The 21,468-nt window shown below is 37.1% G+C and overlaps 1 protein-coding gene across 1 annotated transcript in view; it reads right to left on the bottom strand.

Annotated features, from left to right (window-relative positions):
* Positions 1 to 20,803, bottom strand: part of LOC129747772 (uncharacterized) — a 70,613-nt gene extending 49,810 nt beyond the window's left edge. The window contains exon 1 of the mRNA XM_055742120.1: positions 20,542 to 20,803. The gene's annotated coding sequence lies outside the window, so the exon portion shown is untranslated. The remainder of the gene's footprint in view (positions 1 to 20,541) is intronic.
* Between the last annotated feature and the right edge of the window lie 665 nt (positions 20,804 to 21,468).

Raw genomic sequence — 21,468 nt, 5'->3', positions numbered from 1 at the left:
ATTGTTACGTAGAGTGTTCCAACAAAGTTTACACCATTTTGACTGGCCACGTACATTCATTAATTGGACCATTGTCAGTCTAGCAACGTCCTTCACGCTTTTCATTCATCGTACAGCGTATATCGTATTCATAACTCCTATTCACATTTATTTTCCTTTTTATTTTTCAGACTTTTTTGGCAGAAACCCCAAACCATAGACGGGTAATTGAGTAAGTGAACCAAACGGTGTGCGTACAGGTAAATTTATTTCTTGTTTGTTACCCGTTTTCGTCTTCCTTCCATCAAATTTTCATTCATCCGATCATCCATTCAAAACGAGCTCGCGCGTTACGAAACTGTGACTGATTTGTGTGCCACTCGCTCAATAGGTAAGAGGTTCAAAAATTGTTGTGCCTTGTAACGCACAGTGGCCTTTGTAACATCAACCATTTCATTGCATTGCATTGTTGTTGATGCTCGATAGAAAATGTGCCTATTTCCTCGTAGTTTCGTAAGCTAAATAGCAAATCAGGTGCCAGGTTAGGTATGTTACTAGAGTTTCTGTCCTTGAGACGCACGAAACTGATGCGCCTCGGCCGGTACGGGAACTGACATAATTTTTATGCTGTCATAAAAACGCGACTCCCTAGCACTTATTTAATGAACGAAGCGTTGAAAGTGTGTGTATCATCACATTGCGTGGAGAAGTGCTGATGATTAATTGATTATGTTTTGTATAAATACTAAATAGATACCGTCAACTGGGGCAACATACAACAATTTTCAACTTCAATGGCTTCTAAAAAACTTATGCTCACAGTTAATCCTACCTCTTATGCATCAAAAGTTTTAAGGTTGATGGGACACCAAACTGACATAGTCAGAAAAATTATTTGTTTTACCAGTTGTTTTTAAATTTACAAAAACATGCAATTTTCACCCTACTAAGAAAAAGGGGCAAGTTGCAACAAACCCCCGAAATTAATGAAAAATCAAATGAAAACGTTTGGAAATTTAAAGTTTTTGATACATTTGTGATGTCATAACGCATAAAGCACCAATTGCAGGTTTGGTTCGAATTTAATTTTACATTTTTTCTGTCAAAAATGTTTTTAATAAAAAAGTGTTCATCTGCTGCATACATTTAGGGGTAAAAAATACTACAAAATATTCTATTACTTTAAATGATGTGAATAAATCTTAGGATGGATGAAATTTTAATGTTAATAAACGCATAATGCAAAACAATCATATCCGAGCATATGGAAACGCAATTTATGAGATTTAGTTCTGATTTGCATTTTGTTGCATTTTGCCCCAGTCAGCTAACTGAATTATAAAAATATTTATTTAAAAAAATTTGGTGATTGTCCGAAAAATATTTATACACCAACAGTGTTGGTATTGGATAAAGAAAGCAATATAAAGTTTGTAGGTGATATTAAAGAGCCTGTAATAAAAACAAAAGAGACGCAATCTGATCCTTTTAAGAATAAATCATCTAGCAACCCCGCTTTCATTTGAGAGCAGCACTGCTTTGCTTCAAACTTCACATGACTTCAATTTTTGTTGCGTTTACTTTTTTCGGAAGTGGTTTTTGGTCTAGTCTGCTGTTTTACCAAGCTGTTTTTTGGTATTGTCATCAATCTAAAAAATTGCAATCATGGAGTGTTTGGCAAAAAAATTGTTCTAACAAAACCTGCTTCGGATTTAAAAATATATTTTTCTTCCGGTCCCCGACTGAGCCAAAAAAAAAACGGGAGAAATTGCTCGCATTCTGCCATCTTTCGGGGTATTTTGTACTGGAATCCGCAACTTTCATTGGTAAACTTTCCATTTCGACTCCGCTGATCCGGGAACATCTTGTGCAGTCAATGAAAACTCAAAATTAAAAAAAATATATCCTACATATTTATCATTAAATAAAATCATAACTTACCAATTAAGTACCAAGAAATAAGTCCTTGAGAATCTAGCTTGTAATTGAAATAAAGCATCCAAAAACTGTGTTTTGATTACCCTTTGTTTACAGATATGAATGATAATACTTTCGCTACCGCCGCTTTCGCAATTCCAAATTTTCCAGTTTGACAAGTCTTTTGCTCGATTGGAATGACACTGACAGGAAATCGAAAATTCCAATCGTGACATTTTGTCTCTTTTGTTTATAGAGGCTCATTAGGTGATATCATTAAGCCAATCCGTCATACGAGGTAATGTTTTTTACGGCATCGAAAAATGTGAAAATTTGAACATATATTGCTCGATTTTTTAAATTTTTTATGAGAATCAAAAACTTTAAAAAACTTTTTCACGATGTTAAAAACAATGTCATCATCAATTTGTTATCATTCAATGATAACTTTATTACAGTATATTGAAATAAAAATAGAATGAGTGTTGTGGTATAGAAATGTTGCATCTAACCCTGCTTTTGCATGATGCCCCGTTTGACGGTACGATACCTCCAGTTATATGAATCATTTAACGGTTATGTTAAGGTACTAAAGTAGTCATGTATTATTTCATTTTTTTCCATTTGGACTTTGGGATTTGCACGTGTTGTCAGTGATTTGAGAATATTGCGTTTCTAAGCAGTATCCAAATGGGAAAGCAATACGAGTCCTGTCGTACAGAAAAATTTCAAATATGATTCCAATCCCTGTTAAACGCGAGTTCTTATCCCACTGCACAGTGCACCTCAGTTCACGCGTTCTCTCAGAAATCGACAGAGCATGCAAAAATTTAAAGTTGAGTCACCGAACTTAAAATAGAAAGGTTAATTTCGGCGACACTCCAAGAACGCAAATTCGGTTTGTCCTGCCGAGATACCTAGAGGCAACGAATACGAATGCGTACATACGAAATCAGTTTGAATCGTACACTCGTAAGGTTTGCTCGCATTTCATTCCCGTGTTTTTTTATATGTGTGCTTTCAATCGTAGCAGTCGACTTCTCAGGCAGGCAAACACGCGTTTCGAAGGGAAACATACAAACACGATTCGGATTGTTTTCGTGTGTTTCTCTGGAGGGCGTGTCTTAGATTATTTCGTGGCACTCGCCCAAGGCACGCGTATGGTGTGTTCCTCTCTGCCGATTAGATGATGCAAAATCGCCAGAGAGATCGTTACGATCCCTCTGTCGATTTGAGTTATACTTTTTTGCTGATTCATGTTCATTGGGACAGTGGTGTAGAACATTAATCTAGCTATACGAATATAATAGTGCCCAGGGATCAAGACATAGACATTTGATGTTTTTGTTCAGTTTTACATGTTGTATTCAATTCAAAATATATATTAATACATGTAACACTTAATCAATAAACTAAATGCTTCTTATAGAACTTCAGCAACCTCCAAAACCATCAAAATGTATGAGAAAATTGTAGGTCTTGACTTGTTACAACTTTGTTTTGAAGACAGCGAACCATTTTATCCAATCTTTAACGTGTCAGATTAAAAAAAAACGGTTTTTCAAGGTATTTTCTATACTTTGACTGTAACTGCTGAGGGTGATGTAATACACTCAGACAATCATAATTTATTAAGATGCGTCTTATGAACAGCTTTTAAGAGTGCCAAATTATGTTCCATAAGAGTCTTATGAAATTCTTTCAGTTTTTATAAGAACATCTTACAAACAATAGAAGAACGGCTTTGTGAAAATATAATTAACTTATTCGTTCGTTCCATCAGTTTTTTCATCGTCTAACAAAGCACTCCCCATGCAGTTGAAGTTTTCTTTAAGTAAAATGTGATGGTGATCTATTTAATGGTAAGTTTAAGATGAAGTTCTTCTGGTAAATGTTAAATATATTTTTAAACTATAATGCAGTTTTTGTTTACTTTTCAGCATAATGATCGGAAAAAATTCACAGGATCAGATGATGAAAAATCCGTTGAAATCAAGGGTTGATATGCTGCTAATGGTGACATGATATTATTTCATACGAATTTGCCAGAAAATTAAATGAAAATATCAAGAAACTTGATTTTTTATTGTGATAGGTGAGATTTCCTGTTTCCATCCATTCCTCTTCTGTCTGTCTGTTTGTCTGTCTGTTCCCTACTCTGCGACGTAGTTCCACCTCCCCGTGGTGCAGAGTGGAAACGTGTCTACAGAATTGACCACCTGTAGATGTACGGCCAAGAGAACTACACGTCACACTTGGTACAGTCAGCTACCGACGGGCTGCGTGCCGAGTGTGGCAAAAACGTGGTGCGACTGGGCACCCTGGTACCAGTGCTCAGTTGCAAGAGGGAGGGGCCGTAACGTGTATCGGGTAGTCGCGACCCCGATATGCGGGACGACCAAATGTTTGGCGAATTTCGATCGATCTGCCTTTCGGGGAGGTTCCTGGCCCCGATTCGCGGATACGATTGACTCACGACAGACAGAGGGGCCTTGTGCCGTAACATGTGGGAGTCGAGATGGAGAAATAGGATATGTGGTTATCTCTAGACCCGAGGAGATGCGAGTTGTTCTCATCTCGAATTGGGTCAAGAGACGATATGAGCGAGGACCCTCAAGACACGAGAAGAGGTGGTAGAGTCGCCTCGAATCGTGTCAAGAGGATGAGCGGGTGAAGGTCTCAAGTCACGAGGAGAGACGGTTCAAATTGTGACAAGAGGCCATATGTGGGACTCGAGTCACGAGTAGCGGTGAACGGACTGCCAACCCGTAAGTCGTGAATCGTGACAAAGAGTGGATGATGATTGCTGGTGTAGGACGTATGAAACGAGTATCTTGCCGTGGAGCGCATTGCGCGAGTATGGTCTCCCATCCCTGGGTACAGCCTTCGTTGCAGGTCCGGATGGGAATTATGGCCAGAGGCCCCAGGTGGATTTTATGGCGTAGGGGTACATAGTATCATGAGTCGTCCAATTGCACCCATGGACCCAGTGTAGCAAACTGGGGGGACGCGGTGGCTCGCCGTGCCTTGGTATGCAATCCGTAAAAAGGATTTACCACCTGGGTGATCAACTAATAAAAAAAAGACTCGAAAACTACTAAACCGATTTACGTGAAACTTAGCAGATGGGCCCGATTTACGTAAAACTTGGTGGGGGTATTGGATGCCGGGGAAGGTTCTTATTGTGGTTTCAGACCCCTCCCCCTAACAGGGAGGGGGTCTCCCAAACAAAAGACAAATGTTTGCATAACTCGAGAACCGATCAAGCAAATGATACCAAACTTGGCATGGGAGGGTATTTGGTCACGAGAAATGTTCCTAAACTGGTTTGGTACCCCGCTCTCCTTTCAATGTGGAAATAGGAAGTGGGGAGGGGGGTCCTATACAATTTTTAGCACTATTCGAGAACTAATATAGCAAACGAAACCAAATTTGGCATGCGAGGGTGTATGGATAGGAAGAATATTTAAAGATGGTTTGAGACTCCTCCCTCTTTCCAGTGTGGAGATAGAAAAGGGGCTAGGGCCTCTCATACAATTTTTTGCAATATTCGAGAACTTATCAAGCAAATGGAACCAAATTTCACAATGGTGGTACGAGAAATATTTCTATGATTATTTGGGACTTCACCCTCTTCGATTGGCAAGAAACAAAGGGAAGAATATAATGCATTTTTCGATAACTAATCATGCAAATGAATCCAAAATTTTACATAGGAAGGTATGAGATTACGAGTCAAGTTTTTACGATGTTTGAGACCCATCTGTCCTTCCACTAAAGGGATAAGAAGGGGAGAAGGGCTCTCCCTTTTATGCATTACTTGAGAACAAATCGAACAAAAATACCAAATTCATTATGAAAGTATTCAAGTATATTCGAGTACGAAATTTTTTTTTTTAATTTTTCGAGATGCAACTCTCTCTCTCCAACGGAAAAAGGTAAAGGAGGAGGGATGTTTTTATAAAATATTTTTGGATCACTAGAGAACTTTTTGTTTAAATAAAATAGTAGGGGTTTATGAGTAGATTTTTTTCGATGATTGTTTAAGGCTTCTTTTTCCCCTGGCAAAAATGTTTATAAAAAAAAATATGCTCCATGTCAACCTGAACAATTTAGCTGAAGACATCAAATGTCTTTGATATGGTCTTTAAATGAAAGTTGTTGGTCGAACATGACAGCTAGATCTTTAACTACACTAACGCGTGTGACAGGTGTTTGCGGTAATGCGGTAGTCGAAGAAAAATGTTGAGTGTTTCCTCGAAAACGATGTGAATGAACATTTTGTAGCATTTAAGACCATACGGTTTTCGTGACACCAATTAGAAAAAGCGTCCAATTGAAGTTGTAAAAACTCTGCATTTTTGGGGACACGGATGGTATATATAGTAGAGTTTAAAATCGTTAACATAAGAAACGAGCAATCATCTCAGTGCGAGATTTGCGTCGTTCAGGCACAATGAATATATGAATGGCCCTAAGTGTGATCCTTGAGATATGATCTCCAATCTTAACATACATGCTTCAAGGTGGTGTCGGCCAGAGAGGGTACTTCGTGATAGGCAAAGTCAACGGGATCTTCGTCTGTTGCTGCTACGTCCCCTAAGGTGGTCTATGGAGAGGTTCGGCGTCATGATGGACAAAATCGTTGAAGGTCTCATGGGTAGAAGCCCCGTCGTCATCGGCTAGGAATTCAACGCGTGGGCCGTAGCCGGCTTACAAATTCCAGGGGTCAGCTTCTACTGGAATCTTTGGAAAGGCTGAACGTAGACCTGGGGAATGTAGGCGGAATGGGAGGGAGTCCACCATTGACAACACTTTCTGTAGTCCTTGCTGAACGAGCGACTGGAGGGTAAGCGACGCGTTCACCGATAGCGATCACTTTGCGATCCGTTATCATGTGGGCACAAGTACGCGAGCAGGTAGAAAAGGTACGATAACTTTAGCACGCCTCTGGAAGACAACACAATTCGACCGGAACGTCTTTGTCGAAGTGTTAAACTGGGAGCGGAGCTTGGAAAACCTGTCCACGGAAAACCTGACGAGGATTCTTGCACATGCATGTGACGCATGTGATTGTCATGACCAAGACGCAGTGTCGTCGCGAAATAGTCAACGAGCTGTTCCCACAGCACGAAGAAGTTACATGGCCGGGGGTCCCATAAGACTGGGATACGCGTGATGAGTAGCAAATTTCGCTGGAGGAACTGCGTGACATTCCTAAGTCGTTCCAGTTGAACAAAGCTCTGGGTCCGGCAGCCTCGAGCAGGCAATGTAATCTGCAGAAGCTCTGCAGCATGCAGCGGTTGATGAACCTGCGAATTATCAGCGCATACCGAACAGTGTCCTCGTTAGCTGCTAATGTTGTGGCGGGGGTCATGCCCATCTCGGTCTTGCTAGGGGAAGATATCATCTGCTACGATCACAGACACATGCCCGATGTGCGAAAACATGCCAGGGTGACCTCGATGTCCAGCTGGCAGCACCATTGGGACAGCTCGGAACGCTGCCAGTGGACCCATCGCTTGATCCCTAACTTCGAATTTTGGATGGATCTGAGACATGGAGAGGTGGATTTCAGCTTGACGCAGTTTTTGACTGGTCACGGATGCTTCATGTAGTACCACCATCGGTTTGGACACGTGGCCTCGCCATTCTGTCCAACCTGCGGTGACACAGTGGAGACACCAGAGCACGTGGTGTTCAACTGTCCGAAGTTGAAAGGGGTACGCACTAACTTGCTTGCCGCCTGCTGACCAGACAAGACAGACGACGACATCGTGCAGAGGATGTGTGAGAATGCCAATACTTGGCGCATGGTCAGCAATGAGTTCACCCGGATCATGACTGCCCTGCAGAGGAGTTTTAACCAGCACCAGTCCGGGACCGGTGTAGGGTGACTTTTTTCGTCGGGGAGCATCTGAGTAGTGTGCGTCCGAATCTAGCAGTAAAGCAAACAAAGATGTGACTTCACCTTCTGCGTATGCCGAGCTGCCTGGTTCGTCGCGTGCGTGTGTAGGATATCTCTACCGTTACCGTCGCGGAGTATCCGAGTAGAACGCACCTTCTGCGACGGAGGCTGCAGGGATAGGACAGGACCTTCTCCGCAGTCAAACTCGTAGAGAGAAGAGTATTCACGCAGCAGGATACTCTCGGGTAGAGTGGTCTCACGTCGCCGTCAGATGAGCCACTCGAGTCAGGCAGGATGACATCACCGTCGGAATTCATCTGAGTCGTAAGCGTAAAAGACCTTGAACTGGCACACGGACGGGCAAAGAGGAGAGGGCTCGAGCCAAACCAAGCGGATCCAAGATCTCGAGTCGTTAGGGGAGAGGTCATTGGTCTCTTGCAGTGGTTTCGAACAGGACGCAGCGCACGATAGTCGTGGAAACCAAGCGAGCCTTGGAGCGCTTTGCGCGAGTATGGTCTTCCATCACGGGTATAGCCTTCGTTGCAGGTCCGGATGGGAATTATGGCCAGAGGCCCCAGGTGGACTTTATGACGTAGGGGTACATAGTATCATGAGTCACCAATTGCACCCATGGACCCAGAGTAGCAAACTGAGGGGACGCGGTGGCTCCCCGTGCCTTGGAATGCAATCCGTAAAAAGAATTTACCACCTGGGTGATGAACTAATAAAAAAGATATGCTTTGACCTGAGAGGTAGATTCATCCTCTTGGACATAGGGGAACTGAGTACAAAATGGACAGAGCAGATTTTTTTTAAATTTATTCCAGTCTAAAAAACCGAAGGAGTTTAAGAAAAACTGTTGACGGTCCCTATGAAGTATCAAATTCAGCGTTTTGTGTGTTTGCTTAAAACACTTGCTTCCATTTTTTCGGATATTCGATGCTGCCTTGGAGGATGAAGCGAAGGATAGGAAGTATAGGATTGAGTTCGATGATGGAAGTTGATATAAGGCTTGGGTTTGGATGCATTTATGATGGATACTTTAAAAAATCTCACACCAGGTTGCACATGGTGTTGAAGACCATTTCCTGTCCTCTCTTCCCAAGAGCCCAAGGCGATGATCTCATGATTGTAGTTAAGGATGAATTTTGGGTATATGAGTTTCAAAGGATTCTTTTAACCGTGGGCGTCTTACCCCAAGATCCCCTACATATGTTGCAGCGCACATATTATGATCCTCAGTAGGCCGAAGGCGAAGGGAAATAACAAAGTCTCCCTGAATTTCCCTAAATAAATTTTATCACGTAAGAGCAAGTTCACTGGTGTTGGGAAAAAGTGGTAGAAATTTTGACACTTGTGGCACATTTTGAAAACTTTACCATGCAAAAACATTTTCAAGATCCTCAATTCAGTTCGGCCTTCAATTTTTTTACAACACGTGTTGTATTTTCGCATGCTGTGATGCAAAAATAGCAATATTTCTATCACATACGGCTGAAATAGAAACAGTGGTGTAAAAAAAATACAACGCCCCAAGATCTTGAAAACATTTTTGCATGGTAAAATTTTCAAAATGTCAAAATTTCTACCACTTTTTCCCAACACCAGTGAACTTGCTCTAAGTAATATGATATTTTTTGAATACATATAATGTTCTTTCGGCTGAAAAGAAAAACAATTTTGATTTTGACGATTTTTTTAAATAAGGTTGCAGAGCTAGAAATCGATAGTCTGGATTGTTTTTAGTTTCAGTGTAGGGGAGAAGCGGGCTATATGCGCCTATTAAGCAGAACACTGATTTAATCAAATATTACATCGAATAAGTCTACAAAAACTATATACACGTGTGCAGGCATCTGTTTTCTAAACATTGGAGTAATTTTTATCTTAAAATTTCCTTCCGTTTTCGAGAATACGATTGATTTTATCATAACTGTTGTCTAAAATGCCGAACCTCAAACCGTGCGGGCTAAATGCGCCTATTTTTGTTTTGAACAAAATTCCTGTTTTTTGGGCAATATTTCGGAATAATTTCATTGAAACTGCTAGAAAATAATAACTTCCGCACGACCAAGCTGAATTTTATAAAAATCTAAGTAAATTATAATTTTATGGAATAAAACAAAAGTTAGGGTTGCCATACTATGGAGGCAGTTCATCCATAAGAAAAACTTTATAAAATCTGTTTTTAGATCTTCAATTCACTGTTAAGATGTTAATCAGAGCTTAGATTTGAAGTTTCAATGATAAAAATCTTTTATTTATTCTGTTTAACCTGTAATTTTAGGATGGAGGCATTTTACAAACACGAAGGGGGCATACAAAAACACTCTCTTATTCCACTATATAAATATTATTAAACCTCCTTAAAAGCTTAAATATGTTTTAATATTTAAATTCATTTCAATAAGAAACAAAAAACATCCTAGTTTTTATTTTGAGCTTCTTGACGTATAATTTTTAAAAGTCGAAATATTACATCAAAAGGTATCAAACATTGCATGAGTTTTTAAATTTTTTTGAGCATATGGATTCATAAAATTCTTTCTTGCCTTATGTTCTACGCATACTAGCCTCAAAATGTATTGGTTAGTTAAGCTGTCTTGTCAGCCATTTCATCAAACAGCCGTAGGGTCATTTAACCCGATAGGCCCATTTAGGAAACCTTTCCCCTATAGCTTGGTTTTTCACGACGCATGTACCAAATTTTGATACGTAGCTCCTCTTGCCTGGACGCCATTTTGATAACTATAAAGATCTAATGTAAAAATCCAAATAGAAACATCATTGTAGACGCACACCTACTAAATGAGGGGTGTTCAGGTTTTTTATCTGAATGATTAGAAAAAAAATACGGCGAATTTAAGTTGATCATTTTTTTTTATCCGAACACTCTTTACTCATCATACTCTGCACGTGCTTAAAAAATCAAGTGAATGGTCAACCTCGATCGTGAACTATGGGTAGCCAAGATTCAATTGAAGAATGTCTGCTTGGCAGTTTAAGTGATTCTCCACTGCCGCCAACGAGCTAAAGCAAAGAGAACCTTAACAGTGAATAACGCATTTCGCGGTGCAATCTACGCAAAGACGCGGAATGTTGCAACGGAATTGTAAAACAGCAACAGCAATCGCGAACGATCGCGCGTAGAAAGCTCTGTCTTGAGCTAGGGGAAGCGAACATAAAAACACAGCAAAAATGAAAAAAAACAAAACAACTCAATGATCTATTCGAAAAATGAGCCTTCGTTTTGCTTTAATGGCCGTTGCTTGGTTGGCCCTGAAAGAAACGTGATCCAGGCGGCGTGAGCGACGGTTTGCAATTTTCAATTTTTCTGAATTGCGCTCTTCAACTTGTCGGCTGCTAGTGGAATTTGTCTACCCGGGTGAAATTCTGCCACGATCAATTGGAACTCCAAGACCATCAAGTGATGATGGTCAATGTTGGGTGTGGCAAGAAGTTTATAATTGAATGGCTGGTACAGTGCACTTGCCGTTGATTTATGCCGCTATTGTAAAATTTTGCACTCAAGCAACGGTTTCTGAAGAACAAGGAGGTACCGACTTTTTAGAACTGTGGCATTAAAACAAATTGTGAAGGTCGAACTTTTGGCTTCGCTTCAATGGCCAAACTGTCATAATGATAAATTTAAAAACAAACATTTATTTCACAAAAAAAAAATAAATTAAAAAACAAAACAAAAATAACTAATCAAAATTCTTTAAGAAAGTTCTAGCATACTTAAAACGTTGGGTTCGAATTGAATCTCCTTAAAAAATGTAGAGGCGAGAAAATTTGGTTTTCTAACCGAATACCTCAACACATAATGTCTTGATTCAATCAATGTTCCAGACTTCACTGGCTACAAACATTATCCTAGCAATGAATCAAATCGGGTTGATTTGTCTGTTTCGTCAATCTAATTGCTTTTACCCATTCCCAATCGCTAAATTATTCGTTTTCGTTCAACAATGCTACCACACCTTCTTTGATTAGCTTGAGTCAATGTTTATGGTATGTGTCTACCTGCTGTTTCCTCGCTTCATGGGTGGCTTTTTCTTATTTAATTCCGCCATTCACCTGAATTAGTTGCTAAGCTATTAGATATAGTACTGGATAGTAGGTACCCATCCATCATAGGTAGATATATCTAAGGCCTCGAGAAAGCTCAATGAAGTTATGCTCATGCTCATCGCGCTTCCATTCACCAAAAAGTGCACTGCTGCGGCTGTTTGCCATTCATCTGTCGTCGTCATCATCATCGTCGATTGTTTCTCGGTTCGGTTCGGTTCCAATTCTGAAGCTAGCTGGCGTAGTCTTCTTCGCAGTCGTCACAGTCACAGTCTTCGGAGCATGATAACGAGGAGAGATCGATTGTTATCGCCGCTACATCGAGAGTTTGGTTAGAGTTGGATTGAAGTGAACGGTTTTGTTTCAATTGGATCTACGATGTGGGCCGTTCGTTACTACCTAATAGTAAAATTTTTTGCTGATTTGCACCTGGTTTGTCGGTCCTGGGAACTGGGGAGCACTCTCACTAAATAATTAGCTAAATGGATCCTGTGTTCCAGTCTTTTTTTTATGATTTTCGATTATTGAAACATAGGAAAAGCTCTAATGATCGTTAAGTCATCTTGATCTATAATGTACGCACTGCAACATGATGTACACATTGTTTCTCAACTTTCACCACATTAATTTTTTTGTTTTTCACTACAATCAACTTTAAAACGCGTTTTTACTTTAATTTGTTGACTCGGGGCGTATAGAGCGCCATTGATCGGGGCACGATTAGCATTTTCTGCCGTAGAATCTAGCAGCGAATTCAACTCGAGAAGTCAACTGAATTATAGAGCCACAGCTTGACTAGTTTACATCTGACGATTTAACCTATTCGTTAGGTGTCGGAAAGGTAATCAGAAGACTCGAGTTCGATTCCTGATCGAGGTGAACGGGTAGTTCGTCCAAAACCTAGGAGGTGAGCTAAATTTTTATAATGAACCTAAAGTTACAAAATATGGAAGTCGCGTTCATCCATGGTTAAAATATTTGCATTTGATTAAAAGTCTGGTAGATCAATTTTATTTGATTTGAGCATAAAATAAGTTTTTAAAGAGAGCTTTCAATTTCTTAAAAAAAATATTCTGCACTCAAATCAAACAAATCCAATCATCCAAACTCTTTTGCAAATTCAAAGGTTTTATTCTTTGATGAGAATAAATTAAATTTCCATAAAAAAGTAAGAGATCAAAATTCGACAACCAAATTTTTAAGCTTATGATCTATTGAATTCTTTAACAATTCTATGTTGATTGTTAAACTCCTTAACATGCTGAATCATTTTCTGAATTTTAAATCTGCATTTTGAACCTGAGTTCTTCTTCAAAAATTGAACAATGAATATGTTCCTGAATTTCTATTCAATTTCTGAAATGTGCAAAAAAAAAATACGATTTCCGAATCTTTATTCGAAATCATATTTTATGAACCAAGTTTTGAATCTTTTATTCAAATTCTGTAGTCCTGGTTGAATCTAAATTCATTATTTCAATTATTTGTTTTTAATCTGTATTAGGAATTTGAATTGAAATATGAATTTCAAAAGATGAATTCTGAGTTTTAAATTTTGGAGCGCCATTTAGAGTAAGGTTGTCAGATTTTTTTTCAGCCTGTATACGGGCCGGACAAACCGGGCAATTTTGATATAAAAATCTGGCAATATCCGGGCATTCGATTTCATATTGACGACCATAAATCCGGGCAATTTCCGGGCAATATGGAAAATATTTTTTTTTAATAAAAACTCATCAATTGATTTTGAACCGTATTTTAGGCTACCAAAAAAACTTTCATGATAATTTTTATAATACTTGGTTAAAAAAAAATCATTTTGGAGGTGTTTGTTGTTTTTTTTTTGTTTAATTTGCCAAATAAAGTGAAAAATCCGGGCACTATCCGGGCATTTTTCAATGAAATCCGGGCAACCGGGCCGGAGTGTGAAAAAAGTATTCAGAATGCATATGATTTTCGAAAAACATGATTCAAATTTAATATGAAACGCAAATCCAAATTTTAACCAAGATTACAAAGCAGCTGTTCATTTCTTATTTCTTATGATTGTTCGAACCGAAAAGCAAGAATCCTAAACTGGATACAGAATCCGAAATACGAAAATAAAAATACAATTTTGGTTCTGGGAATATAAAACCAGAACCTCCGAAACAAGGCCGTGCGAACGGGGGGGGGGGGGTTTAGGGGTTAAACCCCCCCCCCATGAAGGTTTTTTCCAAGTAAAATTTCCACCGTAGTAATGGAAAATTTCTTGATCTTAAAATGAACATATTTGAAAATAAGTTTTAACAAGCAAATCAGAAATTTGTCTCGCCTCTGGCGGAATTTTGTCTGAGATCACCCTTGACTTGAGACATTTCGATCTACGACACTATTTGACGTTCACGAATTGAAACTAACTTTGATTGTGAATTTCAATTTGCAGTTCAATCGACCTTTTGTATTGGGACTTAAAACCTGATATAGAAAACCCCTACCTCGTCTTAAGAATGGGTTTTATTAAAAAATGTTACTAAATAAGAACAGAGATTGAAACGAACCATTTTTTTTATTAAAAATAATCGTTTACGTCATTATAAATGTTTTGCTGATATAAAATATTCTTAAAAACCCAATTTTAGACTAGATTTAATTTCGTGGCTTTTTGTTCTTCCAAATGACTCGCAACAAAGGTTTTAATAATTTACACAGGACCACAAAATTTACATTTTTCTGGATGTGCAATGAATTTAGAAGGTAATTTCAAATAATTTGGGTGCTCCGAATCCAAATATGCAATATTTCTACCAGCTTTTGTTATTAAAATGAATTTTGGAAAAAAGTAAAAATCATTTGACAAATTTCAGCACATTTTTTACAAGACTCAAATCTAAAACATATTATTTAAAAATAAAAGTTTTCTATGAATTATCAACTTTCATCAAGACTTCAAGTATCTTCGAGTCCTGCGAAAAACGTTATAACTATAAGCCTTATGTTTTTATACATTTCCTCATTTATCAAATTTCTAAGACAAGTTTTGAACCAAAATAAATTTAAGCTATTTTCAAAGCATAAATCTTATTATTTGTTTGCAAGTTTCTACACATATGTTGAATAAAATCATATTTTTGCTGTAATGTCAAAAATACTTGAAATGATATTTTTCCATTTTTTTAACTGTTGAATTTTACTTTTTAACCATGCATAATTATCATCATAAACAGAATCAGAATCAAATATGATGATGAGAATGAAATATTTAGACGTGAATTTCATTTCTATGAACAAGTGAGAAAATTTGGAAAACCTGTAACAGAATTCTGAACTTGGGATGGATTTTTGAAGTTTTGGAAATAAATTTTAGTGTAGATTGTTACTCTTGAAAAACCTTACTTTTGAATTTAAAAATTTGAGTGTAGAATAGAATACCTCGCTTGCATTTTTGAACCATCATGGGGGGTGGAAGGGGAGGTTTAACCCACAAAACAACCCTCGTTCCTGCGGAAATGCCAACACTATTGGTGTAAACATATTTTTTGGACAATCACTATTTTTTTAAAAAAATATATTTTTATAATTTAGTCTCCAGTCTAAAAGCATAATAATGGAAATCAGAGATTCACCTTCTAAATCTCGTTTCCATATGCTGAAATATGATTATTTTGCAGCACGCGTTTTTTAATTTCAACATTTCATCCATTCAAACATGAGTTTTTATGGTTTCAGCCAGTAGATTTTTTGCAGTATTTTTTACCCCTAAATGTATGCAGCACCCTTATGCTTTTTCTTTAAAGACATTTTTGACGGTAAAAAAATGTAAAATTGAATTCGAATTAAACCAAAAATTACTGCAATCAGTGCTTAATGCGTGATGTGCGTGAATTTTCAAACGTTTTTATTCGATTTTTCATTTGAAGCTAAGGTTGTTGCGACTTACCCCTTTTTTTTGTTTTTGTAAAATTAAAAATAACTGGTGAAACCAATAATTATTTTGACTACGTCAATTTGATGTCTCATCAACCTTAAAATTTTTGATATAAAAGCGGTATGATTATCTGTGGACATGAGGTTTTAAAAGCCATTGAAGTTGAAAAGTGTTGCATGATGCTCCAGTTGACGGAATTGTGAATTATTCTCCGAGATGAACAATTGTTCAATTGAAAAAAAACTGAATAATGAGTTCTTGTAACTGCCTTGACCATAGTCGGAGTGATCACCCCTCTCTCCTCCTAAGCGGGAAAAAATTGTTATTCAAATACACGAAAACGCTCGAACTTCTATAAAAATTTAGAACCTTTCCTTTCCCACTTCAATTTTCAAAAATTTTCACTCCGTTAGAATAAAAGTTATCAAAGAAGATCCATTTTATCCAAAACTAACCAACTCAAAAATTTCTACAAGACGCCGTACCTCCATAACTAGAGGGTGATAAACAAAATATAAAGTTTTTCAAATTTTGGCACAAAAATGCTGTTCCCCTTTGTTATTATCTCAAAGTCGTTCAAAAATTTAAAAAAAAATCCACTTTATTCATGCATTTTTTGTTTCAAATAAGAAACGATGGGTTAAAATATCGAATTTAATTAGTTCCATATTATAAAAAAGTAAAAAATTGGAATGAGAGCTTAAAATTTAAGAAATTTGAATTCGATAACAATTTACAATAAGAAATGATTCTAGAATTGATGAGAACAACGCTGTATTTCTGAATCCCTATTAAAAAAAAATGCACCTAACCAATAAAAAAATACCAGAATTTTAAAATCAGTCTTAAATTTACTGCAATTTTTATCAAAAACTTATTTCAAATATTTGCTTTTTCTAACGTATAGTTAGTAGAGGGTTGCAAAATTAAATCATTCAAATTTCGGTGTATAATGAATAAATAGATAGTTGAAACATTTCTTGAAATTTTCTGCTATTTTCCAGCTCAGGAAACTTTGAGCAAAAGTTTAAAGTAGGAAGAACAAAAAACAAAAGACGGGCGATTCATTCCTCAGGCCAATTTTAACGGAAAACTCAACAACAATAATAACAACATTGAAAAACTATACATTTTTCAAGCATAAAAGAGATCCCTTTCGTCAGAAAATTTTTTCGAGCATAAAAGAGATTCCTCTCGTCAGAAAAATTTAACTCTGTTTAAAAACGGGTCACGTTGCCAAAATATTTCCTTTTTGCATAAAATAATTTAATGTCCGCGAGTTCGAGCCCAAGAGTAAACATCGAACACAGTTGTACCGGATAAGTTTTTCAATAACGATCCGCCAACTGCAACGTTGATAAAGTCGCGAATGCCATAAAGATGGTAAAACGACTATAATCGAAACCAAAAAAATAAAATAAAATAAAATAATTTAATGAAACATCTACATTTAGCATTCCAGATTGCCCGGATTTATCCGGGCTTTCGCAGTCTTTCAATGAAATTTTCGAGACAAGTCCCGAATGCCCGAATATTTTAGAAAACTGCCGGGTTTTGCACTGTTTTATTAACATTATTTGAAAATTTTAACAAAAATATCAAATTCAATATCTCAAATAATTTTTCACTTTTTCCTCGAATTTTTTGGATTGTTTTCTAGAATTTACTCGTCTGTAGAGCAAATTTTTTAACTCTTGGCAAGTCAAATCAAATTTTAAAGTTCATTATTAATTTCCCTTATGAAACTTTTTCATTATTTTTTTTATCTTCAAATATTCCTGCTCCGGAATTAGGGTTCCAATAATAATAATTATTAAAACAAATAAATCTCATTCGAATAACATATAAAAAAAAGCAAAAGCTCATCACTATATTGTTAAGTAATCCAATATTATTTTCTTGCCCCGAATATTCGATACCTACTGAAAAGTAGCTTGCGACTTAAAATTTACAACGAATAGGTATGAGAAAATTTGAAATAAATAATGGGCCTACAGTAAATCGTTCTTTTAAACAATAAAAATGCGATAAAAAAAATTTTTTTTTTTTTGAAATATTAATTTTGTGTAGTTTATAAAGAATTTTTTCAACATAATCCCAGCCATAAGGATACCAAGCTAGTAATTAAACATGAATTAAATGCGGATAACTATCTTAAATTGAAAATTACCATTTAAAAAATTCACCATTATTTGTCTAACTAATGGCGCCGAAATATAAAAATTATAAGAGTCGTTTATAAACGCTTGAAAACGATTTTGTTTTTTGAAAATTTAAATGACTTTTTGGATTTTTAATAGTATGTGGAATTCTAAAAGAAAGCTTGAACGGCATTCTATAAACTGACAAAGTTATATATCTTGTAATCTTTCCTTTAAACCTGCTTTAGACTTGAAAAGTTAAGTCCTTTTGAAAATCCTCTTGAAAATATTCTTAGAAGAACATTTCATGTACTTTATAATACCTTTCTTATTGGAATCATGTAGGCGGTAGAAGCAATGGATAGTTAATTGAATATTTTTTTTTACATAATCTATTTATTGACTTGATAATTTTGACATCATGTTGTATTTATTTTTCATACACCACATTCTACGATTGTCCAAAAATCAAAATTTTCTGCGGCTCAGAACAAACAAAATAGTTTCCCCTGAGATTCCCAACACAACGCACTGTCATAAGGTAATAAATTTTGCAACATGCCGTTCCTGATGATTTGTTGTTCCCAGAAGATGCATAAATACGGATTATTGATTTTTTTTCCTCCGAAAATATTCTTTTGTCATATTTTTGACATCTTGGTCAAGCCCATTTAGTCTATAAAAGTTTTCGTTCCTTATAAACGGTTCATAGACGTCGCGACAAGTTATTTATTAGCATGTTTAAACCTAAGCGGCTTGGAATGATTGTATGAGAACACAAATACTACAAATCAGTTTAAAAGGGTTTTATACATCAAAAAAGGTTTGAACCTGGATGGTTTTCTAGGACAATATCAAAGGGTTTAGATTTCAAGTATATGAATGTTGAAAGATACTCAAGTGCCAAAAAAAAAATCATATCTGAAAAGTTTAATATGGTTATATAAGTTGGAAATATTATACGCAAGTAAATGTCCTGGAGACTAGTTGTAAAAAGGTTTTCATGAAATGCGTTTTAAACCTTCATAAGATATTATGCATCGCATATAAACTAGGGTATAAAATTAAAAAACCAATCTGATATTTGTGTGCTACTTGTTATGCTTGTAAATATAGAACACTTGCAGAGAGCGAAAAAACGGGATATCTCATAGTCAAAAAAATAGTTAAAATAAGTGTCCATGAGGTAAATCTATATTAAAAATTTCGAAAACTACCCTTACATTTAGAAATTAACTTTTTTATTATATTTTTTATATTTTTTTGAATTCCGTGAAAAATTTCCAAACATGACTATTTTCCCGGTGTATGCCAAAGTTCCCGGTTTTTTTTCCCGGTTTCCCGGTGACGCGATAAAATTCCAAAGTTTTTTCCGGTATTTCCGGTTGTTGAGTCCTCAACCTTGAATTCTGAAATTTCAGTTCTTATTTCTTAACTTTTATTCTGTTATAAAATTCTGAATTCTAATTCTGGATACTGATTGTAATTTGTTATGGAATTCTTATCCCAATAAGTGAATTATACAATTTCTTGTGCTTTTTCCTATGCATTTTTAGATTCAATTGAGTACTGAACAAAAAAATTAATTCACGATTACATGAATTGCAATGCTCTGTTCGTTCATCTGGAACCACACACTATCATTTGCATACCAGGTACTTGTCCGAGTTGCATACGATCCGATTAATTCGGCTGGTACTGGTTTGACAATTCCTTCTTTCCATTCACGTGGCCATTAACTGGTACGATAAGCTAACTGAACAGCAGCAGCATAGGTAAGCGCGCACATTTTTCCACCCGCATGCATCCACTCTGCTTCGTAATCGATGCTTGTTGTTTTTGGTTTGTTTTGATATTTCCCTTCCCGCAGCCACGCTGCAGTTTCGTTAATCCTTCAGTCGTCTTACTTAAACTTAAGTTAAGGAAGAGAAAAAAATCCGCGAATGGTGCCACTTCAAAGAAAAATAAAGAAGAAAAAAAATCGGTACACAACACACACGGTAAACACAACAAAAACAAAAACAACAACAACACAGACACACGAAACGAGCGAACGGCGGAAATTTCACTTTCTCGACGACGACGACGATTCAACAACATGAATATGGCGGGCCTCCCCTTGTATGTAATCGGCCGGAATCCAGGCATCGAGGGACCCCACGCACTTGTCACGATCCTGTTAGCTAATGTGGTCGCATCATGTGCTTTGCCAAGCCAGCCGCTTTTGGGTAAGTGAATGGCGTGGTGCACTGTTTTGGTGATTGAATGCGGCAGCTTGAAACTTTTTCCGATATCCCCCAGTCGAGTCGAGAGGTTCCAAGCACATGGGGAGGTTTTTCGACCCCAAATTGCAGTTTTAATTCATTCAACAGCTGCCCTCAAATCCGCGCACTGATAATGGATTCGTTCCGCACCAAATATGTTGAATGAGATGCGGAAAGAGAAAAAAATCACTGGGATTCCATCCATTGATCATAGATTTTTCTTATTCCATCAACTTTAGGGTTGATTCGAGAAGTACTTCAAATTCACGACTCTTCTAACTATCGTTTTTTTTTTTTCTATTTTAGAATTAGACTCCTTTGAAACATATCACAAATCAGAACGATAAAACACACCTTCGACAGCAAACATTGCAGCACGCGAGACGGAAAGAAAAACGAAAGACTTCGATGCTCGACAAGCAACAAACCCGGAATCGAAATGACGACAAATCTCCAAACAACAACAACAACAAAAAACCACCCGAAACAACTTTCTTCCAAGACGCGCACGCGTTCGTTTTCTGGCAATGTCGGAAAGAGTTGGTGAAAAACACGTCCGTTTCGAGGCACTAATGTGCAGAAACTAAAATCGCGCCCCGAAGTCGACACGACGCCATCGTTTGAGTAGAGTGGCGTTCAGTTGAGTAAGCTCCGAGAAGCTACATAAGTTTACTACCGATCGGAGTGAATTCATAACTAAGTAGGAAGGTACCTATACGGAGTCGCATCGCTCCGTCCGAACTGCGAATCGTGTTGCATATGCATGATTGCATTAAATTTTTCCTGAAAGAGCGGCAGAGCAGAGAGTCGCCGAACTTTGGTAGCATGCAACATAACACGTGGGGCCGGGGCTCAGCTGTTTGCCGCATCTACTTCAGTGGGACTTTGAGAGTATGATTTACCCATATCATATTGAGAAATGACGCGGGAGTGTTATCTCGATAAATATTTGAAGATAATCCCACCCAGTAGATGCGGTAGATGCGGTAGATACGCAGGCTGATTATTGTTGACTTTTGACACGCATCCATTACTCAACACAAATCGGTACACATTGATTACTCTGGTGGAATTCCTTGAAGATGTATTTATCATTAACTGAGATAACTTAGATTACTTTTTTTCTTTAATTTTTATATTTTTTTACGGAGTTATACCGTAAAGTGTTATCATTAATTTCAGAATTTTTCAAAACGTATTTTAACGGACACAGACACATAGGATTTCAGTGAAACTTCATGTTTATTATAAGATATCTAACTAACGAACAACAGAAAGTGT

Source organism: Uranotaenia lowii, chromosome 2 (genome assembly GCF_029784155.1).
Source record: "Uranotaenia lowii strain MFRU-FL chromosome 2, ASM2978415v1, whole genome shotgun sequence".
NCBI classification, from domain to species: domain Eukaryota; kingdom Metazoa; phylum Arthropoda; class Insecta; order Diptera; family Culicidae; genus Uranotaenia; species Uranotaenia lowii.
Note: the sequence above shows the minus strand (reverse complement) of the source record. Positions and strands in the feature narration are given on the sequence as shown.